Source organism: Artemia franciscana, unplaced genomic scaffold, assembly GCF_032884065.1.
Source record: "Artemia franciscana unplaced genomic scaffold, ASM3288406v1 Scaffold_253, whole genome shotgun sequence".
Lineage (NCBI taxonomy): Eukaryota > Metazoa > Arthropoda > Branchiopoda > Anostraca > Artemiidae > Artemia > Artemia franciscana.
The window spans coordinates 1,144,347-1,160,594 of NW_027063379.1; the positions used below are offsets into that span (position 1 = coordinate 1,144,347).

The following is a 16,248-nucleotide window of genomic DNA, read 5'->3' on the forward strand; positions in this document are numbered from 1 at the left end:
CCACAATATGTGATGACTACGGATGCTAGTAACCAATTAGACATGCGTCATTTCTTCCAAATTGCCTATTTGACCACCCAAGTTTTTAAAGACGGATTAAAAGATGCTGAGAAAGACACAGCGTTTCAATTATTAATGCTTTCATTGTGTTTCTGTTAAATAGAGAGAACAATCTTAAAAATCTCGTACAGGAAAACAAAAAAGTAACAAACTAAGTTTTTTGTGCATAACAAAGGAATGTCTTCAGTTTTCGGTTTCTTTTAGTTTTACAGTTTTGAGTTTTGCACCGTGTTCGTGACAACCCTTCCATTGGCTACATTTATTTTCTTCATCTCCAATGTCATTAACATTAGATTGGAGGTGAAGAAATTCTTGAAACGTTATCAGAGGCCAGTCGCACACATTGTGAAGGGCATTGGTGTTTTAGGCGACGTAATGGACCTGATTGGAAAGGTTTCGATCAGAACTAACGTAAACCACATTTAGTTCTTCTTTAAATCAGGTTTTACTTACATAATTTGTTGCATGGTTTCGCTTAAATTTGATTTTCAAAGAAGATTTGAAGGAAATGCCGGTAAAAATATCCTGTTTTCGTGAAACATGCTATCACAATTTGACGGGAAAAAACAAAAAAATATTTGATCGCTAGTAATAAGTGCGTTCTTTACAAGTACATTTTGTGTTTTCATGTTCGTCTCTTCTTATTCTGTATTAAATAATAAAAAAGCGAGTTTTCCAAAAAATAATTTTTTATACAAAAAGTAGAGCCATATCAAAACTCAAGGCGAGGAGAAATAAAGTAATACAATAAATCAAAGCTTAAAAACACTTAGAAATTACTGTAAAATTAAAAATGAAAAAAAAATTAATGATTACTGAGACGGCTCTTACTGGAAAAAAGAATTACGCAGACGATTCCAGTGAACAGAATACTGGTCAAGGCCATGGCCATCAATCGAAAAAGCAGGGAGAAAATTCTGGAGAAAAAGAACAGTAATACTCGTTTACTTCTCGTTTCAAGTTCTTTCCAATAAAGATTGACCGTGACAAGCAAAAACATAGTAAATATATAGTAGACTATAGATAAACACATGAATCCTGACACTAACAAAAATTTAAAATTATTAATTAAGTCAAATTTGATTTGAGTTGACGGACTTTAAAAATACGTCGTTCCATTTCATAGCTTCGTTAAACCATTCAGGAATGATTTAATAATCCTTAAACGAATATTAAACTCTAATTTTACAGAAAGATTGAAGGGTGATGGTCACCTTTGTTGTTATCAACAGTCCTAGGGTAAGTCTTTTTCTTTCAGAGTGTTGTGGCACTTATAGTGTGGCTTGTTGACTATACCAAACCCGCCATACCACGTCAAGTCCGTTATGAAACAGAGAGAGCTTCTTGGAGACGTTTGGTGGCGTAGTTATGTCCCCCGGAGGAGGATGTATAAAAGAAGTTGTTTCAACAGTTCTGAACAAACATTCATTCAGTGAACATCTGTATTTGCACTATATAATTTTCAGCCAGATTAACTCTGACAAGTAAATTCTTTAACATTTGTTTAATGAATTCGGAGTAATAGCATAATTTTTGCGAGCGCTTTACAAAATTGGATGTGAATTATCTTGGGTGTTCGTTAATCTATTTTTTGACAATTATAAACATTATTGAATATAAATATGGTTAACAAAAGTGGGAAGCGATCAAGACAAAGTGATTTAGAGGATTCAAGAGGATCCACGAAGTCGACTAATAATATCTCAAAGTTAGATAAAATCCTTGAAATAGTCGGAGTAACTAAAAACGATTTCCTAGAAATAAAATTTGAAACCGTTGAAATTAAAGCTGGTTTAGAGTTCCTAAAATTCTCGCGTGGAAGATCTAGAATTACCAAGAACGGGCCAAAAAAATGAATTATCTAGTTTCAAGCAGGAAACATCGGCATTACGAAACCAAATTGAAAAGGAGCCTGGTTTCGGTGAATTAGCATCTAATGTGTGCTGTGTGCTTGAAGTGCCAAGTGTGCTGTCATCAGCACAACAAACAATGACATCAGAAGACACTGATATGCCTTTAAAGAAAATTGATTTTGTAAAACCAATTCTAATAAAAGTAGACAGTGGGGTAGCATTTGATTTGTATTCTTTATCACAAGAAAGAAACCAACAACAAGAATTGTCAATTAAGCATTATGCTTAATTGATAATGAAGAAGAGGTAAAGCTGAAGTAGTATAAAATCCAGTAAGTGAAATACATGTATGAGAAATAGACATGCAGTTTGAATAGATAGAAACGAAGATAACTTTGAAATTTGGAAAGAAACATGATGGGAGGGAAGGGAAAGACATAATAATCATATTTTAACAGTACTGCATCAAAACCTGAAGGTCTCCAACTCAAGCCTCAACTCAGCCCTCCAAGCGTTCTCCAAGCTTCGACTCAGCCCGCCACTTCAGATAAGCCCCGTCGGGAATCTCTAAATCAGATAAACCCAATAGTTGCTTGTACCCTCACAATGGGAGCACGATATGCGTTCCAAACTGCCGTATCAGCAACAACCTTTAGAGGTATATCATAGAGCGTAGGAATCTTTGGAGCAACAGTTTCAATGCTGGTGTATCACCATCAGAGGATTCCTGTGTTTGGGCTGTTTGTTCAGCAGCTGAGAAGAATAACGACTGAACGAGGAATCGTTTCAAACTTGGAGGAAAGTTTTTGGCGACAGATTGGCTTTCTTTTCAGTGATGGTTTATCGCCTCAATAGACCCCAGTCTCTTTATTTTATCTATTCACTGTCAATAAAAAGGTATCATCCCTATTTTGAACTGTTTTACTTTCGTAATAGATAGAAACAGTCGCTTAATATTTTTTTTTCGTGGATTTAAAGTTTATGATGAGTATTTGTGATTTGGAAAGTTCAAAATTTATTCGAAGCTCCGATTCATAATTTTTAGAAGTGCCAAATGAGCTGTCATCAGCACAATAAACAATTACATCAGAAGATAGTGAACTATAGTTGGCACTATGGACAAAGGATGGCTTTGGATTACAAAATATACAACAATTAAGACAAACCAAAATGATACATTATCCCTAATGCCAAAATACGACATCTTCGATAGAAGAATTTCAGTGGTTAAGCAATCAAATACCTTACGAATAAGGCAGCCAGAATTAATCCCGAATCTAATGCAGAATGTATAAAATTCAAAAGGGTTATGCAGGCATGTTCAGTGGAGTGCCTTGTTCGGAAACCAAGTTGAAAATCATGAAGAAAGTTTCTAGAATTTAGAAAAGTAAGGAGACGAGAAATGATAGCCTTTTCGAAGATTTTATTAAACACTGATAAAAATAAAATCCGTCGATAATTTGCTGGATCTATTTAAAGAGCAAGTTAAAGAGCTAAAGCGTTAAAGAGCGAGGTATTGACGAGGGGGTTAAGTTTTAATGTTACTCCTAACTTTCAGTTAAAAAAAAACTTAATTATGTGTTTAATTAGTTCAGAGAAAAGGGTGAATTAGAATAAATGCAGAAGTAAACAGTGAAATATGTAATGTATTTAGATTGTCTTGGGTACATCAGAAAAATCAAGGGACTTTTAGGCAGTTTTCAGTTTGGGTAGCGGATATTTTACATAGAAAAAGAAAATTTAGTGAAAATTATCAAAAATTTATAGCTAAAAAAAGGGGTTCGAGATTTTTGGTTCTATCCTTTGACTGTAAAGTCAATGCCTGTAAATTCAGGTTCTGCAATCAGCACCGTATATAAGTTATCCATTAGATGAGTTAAAAACAAGAAAATCAAGCTTGAAGACTTTTCATAGCCCTTGGCTCTCTTTGTTCCCTTCGTCCCTGTAGCTCCCTTGGTTAGAAATTCTCAAGTCTAATTTTTCATTTTTTTAGTGTGCTCTGGGAGGCTCCATGCTCGAATTGACGAAACAATTGGTCACAATTATGTTTGGACAAAAAATAATCAATTTGTTCAAGTTTGGGATTTTTTATAAAATAGTGCCTCTGATAATGAAATGGTGGAGACCAATTGAAATGGATGTATCAAATGAAACAGATGGGAAGAAAAAGCCATGGTGGGAGGACTATACTTTAAGTAGTTTTCCTCCAGAAGTTATTAGGAATTTGAACGTGGCAATGAGTAAGTAATATCCACGTAATCAATAAAGTATTTGGTGGTTTTTCCACTCAGTTTTTATGTGTATGATTTTGACTCTAAATCCTACTAAACAAACTATAAAGAAGCATCTGATTTAAAAAGAAAATTCTAAACGGTGTCAATATTTATTGTTTGTGAAAGTTTTAATTTTCAGTGGAAGTTTTAATAACTTCAGAAAGTTTTAATAACTTCAGTGGAAAGTTTTAATCATGTTTAAGCTAGTAATTCGCTTAGAATTAGACTTGAATTTGGAATTTGTCTGTGTATCTTTAGAAATCAAAAGTATACACATACAGCAAAATATTTAAAATTCATGAAGATCAGACTGATATGGTTTTAAAGAAAATTGATTTTTTTAAACCAATTCTAATAAAAGTAGACAGTGGGGTAGCATTTGATTTATTCTTTTTGGGGTATTCTTTACCACAAGAAAGAAACCAACAACAGGAATTGTCAATTAAGCATTATGCTTAATTGATAATGAAGAAAAAGTAAAGCTGAAGTGGTATAAAATCCAGTAAGTGAAATACATGTATGCGAAATAAATAGATATACAGATAGAATAGATAGAAACGTAGATAACTTTGGAATTTGGAAAACAAACAGGGTGGGAGGGAAGGGAAAGACATAATAATCATATTTTAACAGTACTGCATCAAAACCTGAAGTTCTCCAACTCAAGCCTCGACTCAGCCCTCCAAGCGTTCTCCAAGCTTCGACTCAGCCCGCCACTTCAGATGAGCCATGTCGGGAACCTCACGACGGGTTCATTCTGTTTTCATTCTAACAGAATGAAAAATTTATGTTCTAAACTGATTTTTGATATTATCTTCAGACGTTCATTCCTTGGTTTGTTATTTGATTTAAATAATGTTCATAATTTATGTGTGACTTTTTGGTGCATCTAAAACATAAATATATTTACTTTGGTGGGAATATGGATAAGCTTTTTTTCTGGGTATAATTTAAAGATTTTTGAAGTTTTTTAATTGTTTTCTTTAATATTAGATAAGGGTGTTACTTGTAAGGTTAAATTGATGCTATTTTTCTTATGATTACTTAATGAACTCTTGGTGTTACAATACCAAAAATACTTTAATTTTTTTTACTATATCCATTATGGTGGAACACCAGAAATATCCTCCACTTTTCGTTTCAGATGAACAGTATAATACTTTCAAAATCTGTAGTGAGTGCAGATTTTCTAAATTTTTCTTTAGTTTCACGTCTTATGAATAACAAATTCAATAGAATGATCTTTTTAAGGAAAATAGCGTCAGAAATTGGAGCTACAGTACATGTAGAATTTCAAGCGTCAGTGGCTGAAAACAAAAGCTTTGCGAAGGTGATTCTTCGGAAGGTGAGGCGCATTCATTTCTCCTAAGATAAAACTTTGCTTCCGTTATTTTAAAATCAGTTTTAACTCTCCCTGGGGCCTAAATGAATAAAAATACTGTGTAATAGACCATTCTTTTTCTTCACGTAAATGAACAGTCTTCTCTATTATGCTCAACGTAAAAAAAATGACTATAGAAGTTTTAACTTCTAGTAATCTAATTATTTGAGTTATATACAAACTTGTCTGCAATAAAATAAAAAGAAGGAAGTAACAGAGAAAAAAAGAGACAAAATAAACAGTTGCATTAGTGAAAAGACGAAACCACATGCAAGTGGGGCTTATTACGAGAAAATCAAGAAGTGCAGTACTTACGCGTGTGTTTCTCATTTTTGCAATGGTCTTTACAGGTAATTCTGTTATCAGGGACTTGCCCACAAGTATTTCTATTGGGTATTTTTCTTTTTTCGTTAAGGGCAATCGAATTGGTTTCAAGAGTGATTCCAGGTTCTTGGAAATTATTCATTGGTAGCCCTGACGGGTATATTGAACCTTCACAGAGAGAAATTGGGGGGTATTTTTCATGTTTTCGGCCTGTAAAAGTGACAATCTTCTTAATTATATCAGAATATAATGTGCATAATGTCCAGTTAGATATACTATTATCTGTTCGCTTTGCAGAATTTCCTTCTTGTACTAGTACGTCTTATTGCTCAATTATATTTTACATTGATTTATATATGGTTCATGCAGGCCGAGGGTTAATAAGAGCTATAGGGGTTAATTGGGTTTTATATTTTATGGGTTCATTAGGCATTAGTCTTGGAAAGAGGAGGGTATTAACGGTTTTATTAGGGTACATGGATCCCAATTTGGAAAATTGTACTTTTTGGGTTCTATGTGCAATTTGTCTTGGGAGTGTGAAATTACAATTATTTCCTATTGGCTGATTTTCGGCTAGCTATCTGTTTTAATGAAAATAATTGTTTTTTTTGGGCCATTCAGATATTTTGGCCATTCATATATTTTTTTCAGATATTGGCCATTCAGATTTTTTTTTTTCTTTTTTTTTAGTTAGGCCATTCTGATTCTTGAGAAAATAAACTAGTTATTAGCATTAAATAAGTGATTGATCCGAAGAGAAAAAAGTTGTAAGTGACTCAGCAAATTTCTAAGCCAAGAACTATGGTATTATCTGAGCACGAATACGAAGAAGCAGATAGGTCTACTAAAATGGAAATTCGTCAATTGCTTGATGTGAGGAATGACTCTCAATGTTCCAGCTACCAATGTGGCTGCGATCACGAAATACAAGATTGAAAAAAGATAGGCCATTCAGATATGCGGCTATTATTATTACAACCTCTGTCTGGATTGAAAAAAAATAGCACCAACAAAAACGACAACAAAAGTGACTGACCAATTTTGCGAGTCCCTCATATCTTTTCCCGACACAACCATATATGAATGGCAAATACAACCTTGTGAATCTTCTATGCTATTTAGCTGATGACTTCGTGTCCAATGAAGCTAGTCGTTATCGTGAAGTTTTCGATTTCCTGAGCTAAAGTGTCTGAGCTTCCCTTCTCTGCATATAGCTTGGAGATAAACAAGCGGCCTGATGCATGAATGGTGAATTTCAACGTTTATTAGAACCTCTGTGATCTGGGATATCATTTCTTGTCCTATCAGAGGGCGCACAGCTCGAATCTAGTCCTTGTGCACGTGAAAGAAGGGTATAATATTCTATTATGCCTGAAATTAAGCAACAGTGCTTTTTGCTTAATTTCAACCAATCTTAATATAACCATAGGTTTTCTATTTCCAACGGCTATAACTATCTATTTCCGACTATAACTTCTAATAGTGTTTCGTTAATCCAAATCTAGAATGCTCCACTCTTAGGACTTATTTTTTTATATATATAAATTGAATTATATATAATTGAGTCACTCTTGGTGTTACAATACCAAAAATACTTAAAATTTTTTTTTTTACTATATCCATTATGGCGGAACACCAGAAATATCCTCCACTTTTCGTATCAGATGAACAGTATAATCCTTTCAAAATCTGTAGTGAGTGCAGATTTTCTTAATTTTTCTTTAGTTTCATGTCTTATGAATAACAAATTCAATAGAATGATCTTTTTAAGGAAAATAGCGTCGGAAATTGGAGCTACAGCATATGTTGAATTTCAAACGTCAGTGGCTGAAAACAAAAGCTTTGCGAAGGTGATTGTTCGGAAGGTGAGGCACTTTCATTTCTCCTACGATAAAACTTTGCTTCCGGCATTTTTAAAATTAGTTTTAACTCTCCTTAGGGCCTAGATGAATAAAAATACTGTGTAATAGACCATTCTTTTTCTTCACTTAAATGAACAGTCTTCTCTATTATACTCAACGTAAAAAAAATGACAATAGAAGTTTTAACTTCTAGTAATTACCAATTTAATTATTTGAGTTATATACAAACTTGTCTGCAATAAAATAAAAAGAAGGATGTAACAGAGAAAAAAAGAGAAAAAAAACAGTTCCATTAGTGAAAAGACGAAACCACATGCAAGTTGGGCCTAATACGAAGAAATCAAGAAGTGTAGTACTTACGCTTGTGTGTTTCTCATTTTTGCAATGGTCTTTCCAGGTATTTCTGTTATCAGGGCCTTGCCCAGAAGTATTTTTATTGGGTATTTTTCTTTTTTGGTTAAGGGCAATCGAATTAGTTTCAAAAATCCTTGAAAGAAAATTGTTGGTTCTTTTTGGGTTAAGGGCTCGGTTTCTGGTCAGCTCGAGCGATTCCAGGTTCTCGGAAATTATTCATTGGTAGCCGTGACGGGTATATTGAACCTTCACAGAGAGAAATTGGGGGTTATTCTCATGTTTTCGGCCTGAAAAAGTGACAATCTTCTTAATTATATCAGAATATAATGTGCATAATGTCCAGTTAGATATACTATTATCTGTTCGCTTTGCAGAATTTCCTTCTTGTACTAGTACGTCTTATTGCTCAATTAAATTTTACATTGATTTATGTATGGTTCATGCAGGCCGAGGGTCAATAAGAGCTATAGGGGTGAATTGGGTTTTATATTTTATGGGTTCATTAGGCATTAGTCTTGGAAAGAGGAGGGTATTAACGGTTTTATTAGGGTACATGGATCCCAATCTGGAAAATTGTACTTTTTGGGTTCTGTGCAATTTGTCCTGGGAGTGTGAAATTGCAATTATTTCCTATTGGCTGACTTTCGGCTAGCTATCAGTTTTAATGAAAATATTTTTTTTTTTTTTTTTTTTTTTTAGTTAGGCCATTCAGATATTTTTTTTTTCAGATATTGGCCATTCAGATTTTTTTTTTTTTTTAGTTAGGCCAGTCAGATTTTTGAGAAAACAAACCAAACCAGCTATTAGTATTAAATAAGTGATTGATCCGAAGAGAAAAAAGTTGTAAGTGACTCAGCAAATTTCTAAGTCGAGAACTATGGTATTATCTGAGCACGAATACGAAGAAGCAGATAGGTCTACTAATATGGAAATTCGTCAAGTGCTTCATGTGAGGAATGACTCCCAATGTTGCTGCTACCAATGTGGCTGCGATCACGAAATACAATATCGCGAAATACAAGATTAAAAAATAGGCCATTCAGATATGCGGCTATTATTGTTACAACCTCTGTCTGGATTGAAAATATATATATATATATATATATATATATATATATATATATATATATATATATATATATATATATATATATATATATATATATTTTAGTTAGGCCATTCAGATATGCGGCTATTATTGTTACAACCTCTGTCTTGATTGAAAACAAAAAAAATATAAAGGAATATATCCGTAGTTGAATTAAACAAGGTTCTCGCCATTTAAATTTTTTGCATCTATAGCGCGAGTTTGATGTCAAAATCAAAGGAGAATCTGCAGTATTCCTTAACCTTTGTATTTTTGACATGTGTGACTATTTTTTCTGGTATTTACAAAGGTAGGCTATTTTGTGGGCTATTCAATGTTCCTAGTTTTTTCGTTCTGAATCATTTTTAAAGCTCAGAACGCTTGGTTTGCTCATCAATAATTTATGTGGAAGTTATACATAAATGACCATTGAGCATTGGATGGTGATCTCGATATTTATGTCAAAAAAATATTCTCACCTTTTGAAACGGTACATATCGGATATTGCATCACTCCCCGGCTTTTGCCTTGAAATTTCTTCTATTAATACTGGGCTGTGTCTTTTTAACCTTAATGATGATCCTCCAACTTTGTAAAATAATCTTATTTCTTTTAAAGGGACCTAAAGCTGACCAAAATTGCCCAGAAACACGAATCGCTCTTCTGGGAAATAAAGACGCTGGGAAGTCGACATTAATCCATGTGCTGTTAAAAGGAATGTTGGATGACGGGCATGGTAGCAGGTGTAAAGACGCCTTAAAAAGACGTGATTCTTGAAAAAAATCACGATGCAAATACCTGTCTTACCAAAAACCCACACGCCCAAATACCTCCTCGATCAACAGTGTAATATTGGGTTTTGATCAAGAAGTAAGTTTTCTAAAAAAAAATTTAAAAGTGTGGTCTTTAAAGGTAGAAAACTGTAAATACTTGCGAAAAGTAAGAAGTGAAATAATCCACATTTCTTAAAATTAGAATTTTTAGTTTTGATCCAGAAGTTAGCTCTCCTGCAAAAAAAAAACGAATTGTAAAGCTGCGTATTGGTACTAATTGTAAACACTTACCCTTGGTCTGCAAAGAAAAGAAAAGTTTTATTGCTGTTAAGCTCACATAACATTATCAAGTCGCCCGACTTTTACTGGCAAATCATTCAAAGCTGAAAGAGCATGGTTGAAATAAATCAGGATAATGTTTTGCTCCTATTCTTTCAGGACTAAATCCGTTTTTTATATCTCTCTTCCCTTTTTTCGTAAATAAATTTGCTGAACCGGAAAGCAATATCAGCTTCTCGCATCAGAAATGATGCGAAATTTGTGAAGCAAATGAATGTAGCAAAGTTCAAATTTTAATTGAGTATGTAAAGACTAAAGCTACCGTTTCAAATATGACAGTAAATTTTCTATTTTAACTATTTCCTTTTTTAATTCTTCTTAACCTAATTTCCAACCAACTAGCTCTGATTCTCTTAAAGTCAGTAAGATTAAACTCTTGGGAGTTATTATAACCAGTGATTTAAAATAGGAAGCAAACACAACTAGTCTAGTAAAATGGGTAGTGCTGGCCTGCGGATGCTCAAGCTTATGTCGAAACATAGAGTCCCTCCAGATCAACTCCTCCGAGTATTTTCGTATTTTATTCGCCCAATTGTGGAATATACAGCTCTTGTACGGTATTTTGGATTGACGGCTGAGCAAGGGGCCAGGCACGAAAGAGTTCAGAAAAGATGCTCTAATGATAGTTTCGAAGTAGGCAGAAATGTTGTATGAAGAGCTGCTGATAAAGTTTAAAATACAAACTCTAGAAAAAAGAAGAGAGAAACTCTGCATGGATTTCGGAAGAAAATCTTTGATCCACCCAATCCACAAAACCCTTTTCCCCCCTCAATCCACAACAAAACGACTCCCGTGCAGGGTTGCAGTGCCTGTTGACAAACTTCAGCCGGTACGCTGTGCCCACCAGCGGCTAACAAAGATTTTTATACCTAGTTTTTTAAAAATGTATAAAGAAAATCAGAAGGATTGATAAGTATTTTTTTTGCGTCGCTTATTAATGTGACTGTACCAAAGACATTTGGCAGTACCATGAAAACTTTGGTGAAAATAAAATCTTATCTATCTGTCTACTATCTCTCCCCGGAATCAAGAGCAGATATAGAAGTTTCTGCTCCTGAAAAAATATCATATTTTTTTGTTATTTTTCTTCTTCTTATTTTTGTTGTTGTTTTATTTTTCTATGGGAGGTGGCAATTTGGATTTGTTTTTTAGTAAAGTATTAGTTTTTATGATTCTACAAGTATTAGGAAGTATCACGGGCCATTATTTGAGCTAGTTTTGTAATATATCTTGCTGAATCGATGAAACTATAATTTTTGTTCGTTGAAATTTTTAAATTCGCTGATCATTTTCCTTTTTTTATATCTGAAAACTGGACTTGAATAGATTTCGCAGGGTGGAACTTCACTAGGTTTTTCTTTTCATTTTTATATGAAATGACGTACATCGGAAAACAATGATGTAGCAATTTACTACATTGGAGTCGATGATAGTGGACATAAAGTAGGGGTATGTGAAGAGGAAAAGACGAAAAGCTTGGATGCGCTACGGTATGGAATAAAAATTTGGGATATTATATGATAAATAACATTGGGTCATGAAACTTCTTATTGGTCCAATAACAGAAGTTAGTTGTTACAAGTACACTTTACTGAATACTGAATGTTTTTGGCTTAATTTCAACCAATCTTAATATAACCATAGATTTTCTATTTCCAACGGCTATAACTATCTATTTCCGACTACAACTTCTAAAAGTGTTTCGTTAATCCAAGCTGAAAATATAGAATGCTCCACTCTAAGGACTTATTTTTTATTTTTCGTTTTTTTTTATATAAATTGAGTCATATCTATTCGTCTGTAAGCTTATTTCTTCTCATTTTGCCACAACATTTTTCATCCTCAAGAGGAGTAATTCATTAATGAATCGTTCAGTTGTTGGCTAATCCTGTAGAAAAGGATTAATGAGTTTTAAGATTTCAAATATACCATAATTGTCGACAGTCCGTGAAACTAATAGTGAGTCAAAACTAAGCATAATTATTTTAAGTGATGGCATTTGAAGTGGTTTGGTTAAGTTCAAAGTGATGGCATTTGAAGTTGTTTGGTTAAGTTCAAAGTGATGGCATTTGAAGTTGTTTGGTTAAGTTCAAAGTGATGGTGACAATTACATTTTATGTTGTGAAAAGTTGAAAAGCGAATATCTAACAGTTTCTTATACATTAGCAGTCGATATAGCAGGTCCAAGCATCTGGCACAGAATCGGTAAAAACATTCGAATTTTTTTTTTATTTATTGAAATACTTGGAAGCCTGTAAAATGTAAAAATTTTACAGAATGAAAAATTTATGTTCTAAACTGATTTTCGATATTATCTTCAGACGTTCATTCATTGGTTTGCTATTTGGATTTAAATAATGTTCATAATTCATCTGTGACTTTTTGACGCTATCTAAAAAATAAATACATTTACTTTGATGGGAATATGGAACAGCTTTTCTTCTGGGTATAATTTAAAGATTTTTGAAGTTTTTTTTAATGTTTTCTTTAATATTAGATAAGGGTGTTACTTGTGAGGTTAAATTGATGCTATTTTTCTTGTGAATACTTAATGAACTCTTGGTGTTACAATACCAAAAATACTTAAATTTTTTTTTACTATATCCATTATGCTGGAACACCCGAAATATCCTCCACTTTTCGTATCAGATGATAAGTATAATCCTCAAAAGAAACCAGATTATAAGACCAAGCATAAGTCCATATTCTGCGCCCGTTATATTTGTGCCAAAGAAAAATATTTATCTTAGGTTAATAGTAGATTATATAGCCCTGAATAAGCAGGTAGTCAGTGACAAATTTCCCCACCTAGAATAGATGAAATTCTAGATTCCATATCAAATAAAAATAAAATATTTACTTCCCTAGATTTGACACAAGGCTATCATCAAGTAAAAATAGCAGAGGGGGATGTATACAAAACCGCGTTTTCTATAACAGAATGAGGCTCTTATGAATATTTAAGGGTACCTTTTGGACTAAAAACTAGTTCAAGTGCACTATGTAGACCCTTACACTTCTTGGACGATGTGATCTGCATGGACAAAGATCCCAAAGACCATTTAGTAACCTTAGCTAAAGTATTTGAGAAATTTAGAGAAGGTAATTTAAAATGTAGACCAAAAAAAGTAAATCTTCTTCAAACAAAACAAAAATTTTTAGGAGTAGTTGTAACATAAGCACAAATTTCTCCAGACCCTGAAAAAATAAAATCTGTTAAAAATATAACCCCCCCCCCCCAAACTATTAAGCAATTACGAGGAATTTTAGGATTAATGAGTTATTTTTAGAAAATTCATAAGCAATTACTCACAGGTAGCGAAACCACTAACTGACCTCACTGACCTTACTAGAGGCAACCAACAAAAAATTATTTGGTCTAGGAAAGCTCAAGAATCCTTAGATCACTTAAAAAAGGCTCTTATTTCAGAGCCTGTATTAGCATTACCAGTTTTCCAATCAGGACAATTCGTTGTTTCAACGGATGCCTCAACAAAGGGAATTTGGGTGATTCTCTCCCAAATAATAAATGGAGAAGAAAAAGTTATTGCGTACACTTTTCGTACCTAAACCCCCGGAAAAAGTAATTACTCTGATACACAACTTGAATTATTATCAATTATACATCATCTCGATAAGTTTAGGCATTATTCAGTAGGAAGAAAATTGAAACTACGTTCCGGCCATAAAAGCCTATGATATTTACAGACCTTCAAGAACAGCCCGAATTCATTAAATAACATAAAATAATAACATAAAAATTAAATAATAATGTATATAATTATTTATTTCAATTACATTTACTTAGTCTAAAAATTGCTTTGTATTAAATAAAAAATTGGCTTAAAGTATCGATTTTCTTTAAATGAGTCATTATAAATCCTTCTATGAGGTTCTCATAGCCCGATAGGTCTGTTGAAAAACAAGAGACATACCAGTGTAGCCAGTTAGACCAGTGTACCAGTCTAAGGTTTTCGACCATGCTGATTCTAATGATGCACTTTTCATTTCGAATGATGCCATTTTTGAGGGGTTTTAGGCTTTTTTCTGAAATCCCTATAAAAAAAAACTTTTACCCATTAGTGCCGAGTCCATGGCAAAGCCAGTTCATTAGGGAGTAGGATTGTGGAACGCTCTTTGTCAGTCTACTATGAAAATCTATATCTCAGGGTTTTTATGAAAGTGTTCTCAATTGGAAACAATGGGCAAAATCGAGTATGGGTTGATAGGGGCTAAAACATAGTTTTGCTTATAAGTGAGATTCAAACCATTTCGAAATACTGAGGGAGCTGTTGCCGCATTAGAAGAGATGTCTGGTGACAATGGGGACCCTGCCGATATGATTACAATCCCTTCTGAGGTGGCTGGAGTGATTCACAAAGAGGAGGTAAACGATGAAACTTCAGAAGCTGATGTATTCCAGAGTTTTCCACGTGATGTTGCCGGCACGATAGAGATTCATGTAGTGCTTGCTGTTCCTGAGCCCGTTAGTGATGATATGCCCATCATTAGCCCAACACTCAAGAGAAAAGCTTAGACTACTCCTTAAAGTCAAGCCAATCTAGCCCCACGATGGAAAAAAACAACTTGTACATTGCCAATCCTTTGCTGGCACCATAAAAGAGTTCTTGATAAATTTTTTATTTGATGTCCGAGTATGAGATCTTCTGTCATTTCTTCAATGACGATATTCTTGATTTGATTGTCAAAGAGACTATCAGATATACGTCACTTAAAAAGGTGACTTGGCTTCACTTTAAGCCTTTGAAGACCTAAATACTTTCTTGGCGATTATACTGCTGTCTGAGTATAATAAGCTTCCAAGTGAACGCTTATTCTGGTCCAAGTCAGATGACAAGAGTGTCGGTATAGTAGGCAAAGCCATTAGTAGAAACACTTTCACTAAGATAAAGCAGTATCTGCACCTCGCGAACAATGAAAGTCTTGGCCTTGGCGATAAAATGGCTAAAGTGCAACCACTCTTAGAGATTGTAAACTCGAAGTTGAAACAGTTTGAGACCTTCTGCATAAACTCTCCACAGACGAGCAAATAATACCATTCTACGGGCATCATAGCTACAAAACGTTTATCAAGGGTGAGCCAATTCGTTCTTGCTACAAGGCCTGGGTATTAGCTTGATCTCATGGATATTCTTTCAACATCGATCTCTATCAAGGGAAAGCAGCAGCCACCCTCTTGGCCACTCAGTACAATAGTTGTAACAAAATTGCTATCAACTTTTGAAGACCCATCTAGCATTAAGTTTATTTTGACAACTTATTTACAGGCTATGACTTGCTTATTCATTTTCAACCCCTTGGTTTAAGGGCGATTGGAACAGTCCGTGAAAATCGCCTAAGAGTGTGTCTTTGAAATACTCTAAGGCTCTGAAAAAGAAGGAGCGGTGGTTCTTTGATTTCAGATCTCTAAGAACTATTTTAGCGGCCTAATGGACTGACAGCAAAGCTGTATGCGTTGCAACCAACTTTAATACTATTGAGCCCAATTTTCATGCCAAACCGTTGTCAAGGAGTGCTTGTAAAGATATATTTATCCAACAGCCAGCCATTGTCAAGAGCTATAACTAAAGTATGGGCGGTTTTGACCTCCTAGACAACACCTTTCTTGCTATAGATCCATTATGAGAAGCAAGAAATGGTATTGGACGATTGGTCACATTCTTCTGGGCATCTTTGGTGTAGCAGCTTGGAAATTCTACTGTAGGAATAATATACGTTAATATGGGCTACGGTTTGCCTTTTATTAGGTTGCAGCTGAAGCTGCAACCATGATACCGTTGCAATCATGAACCAGGGAAACAACTTTTTAAAAGATGTTAGTCTTATCTATATATATAAAAATAAGTTGTCTGTGGATGTGTCTATCAGGTGACGTCATGTTTGTGTGTTGACTGACGTCATGAAGTTAGTTGCCGTCATTT

At 34.1% G+C, this 16,248-nt stretch overlaps 2 long non-coding RNA genes across 2 annotated transcripts in view; one reads left to right on the forward strand and one right to left on the reverse strand.

The window, feature by feature from the left end:
* Nucleotides 1-649: 649 nt before the first annotated feature.
* The window catches only part of LOC136042945 (uncharacterized), a 79,917-nt gene continuing 64,318 nt past the window's right edge, over nt 650-16,248 (reverse strand). Inside the window, exon 5 of the long non-coding RNA XR_010621498.1 lies at nt 650-8,394. This is a non-coding gene — a long non-coding RNA (uncharacterized LOC136042945). The remainder of the gene's footprint in view (nt 8,395-16,248) is intronic.
* On the forward strand, nt 5,438-9,926 carry LOC136042947 (uncharacterized). The gene is made up of 3 exons (XR_010621501.1): nt 5,438-5,531; nt 7,663-7,756; nt 9,813-9,926. It is a non-coding gene; the product is annotated as an uncharacterized LOC136042947 (long non-coding RNA).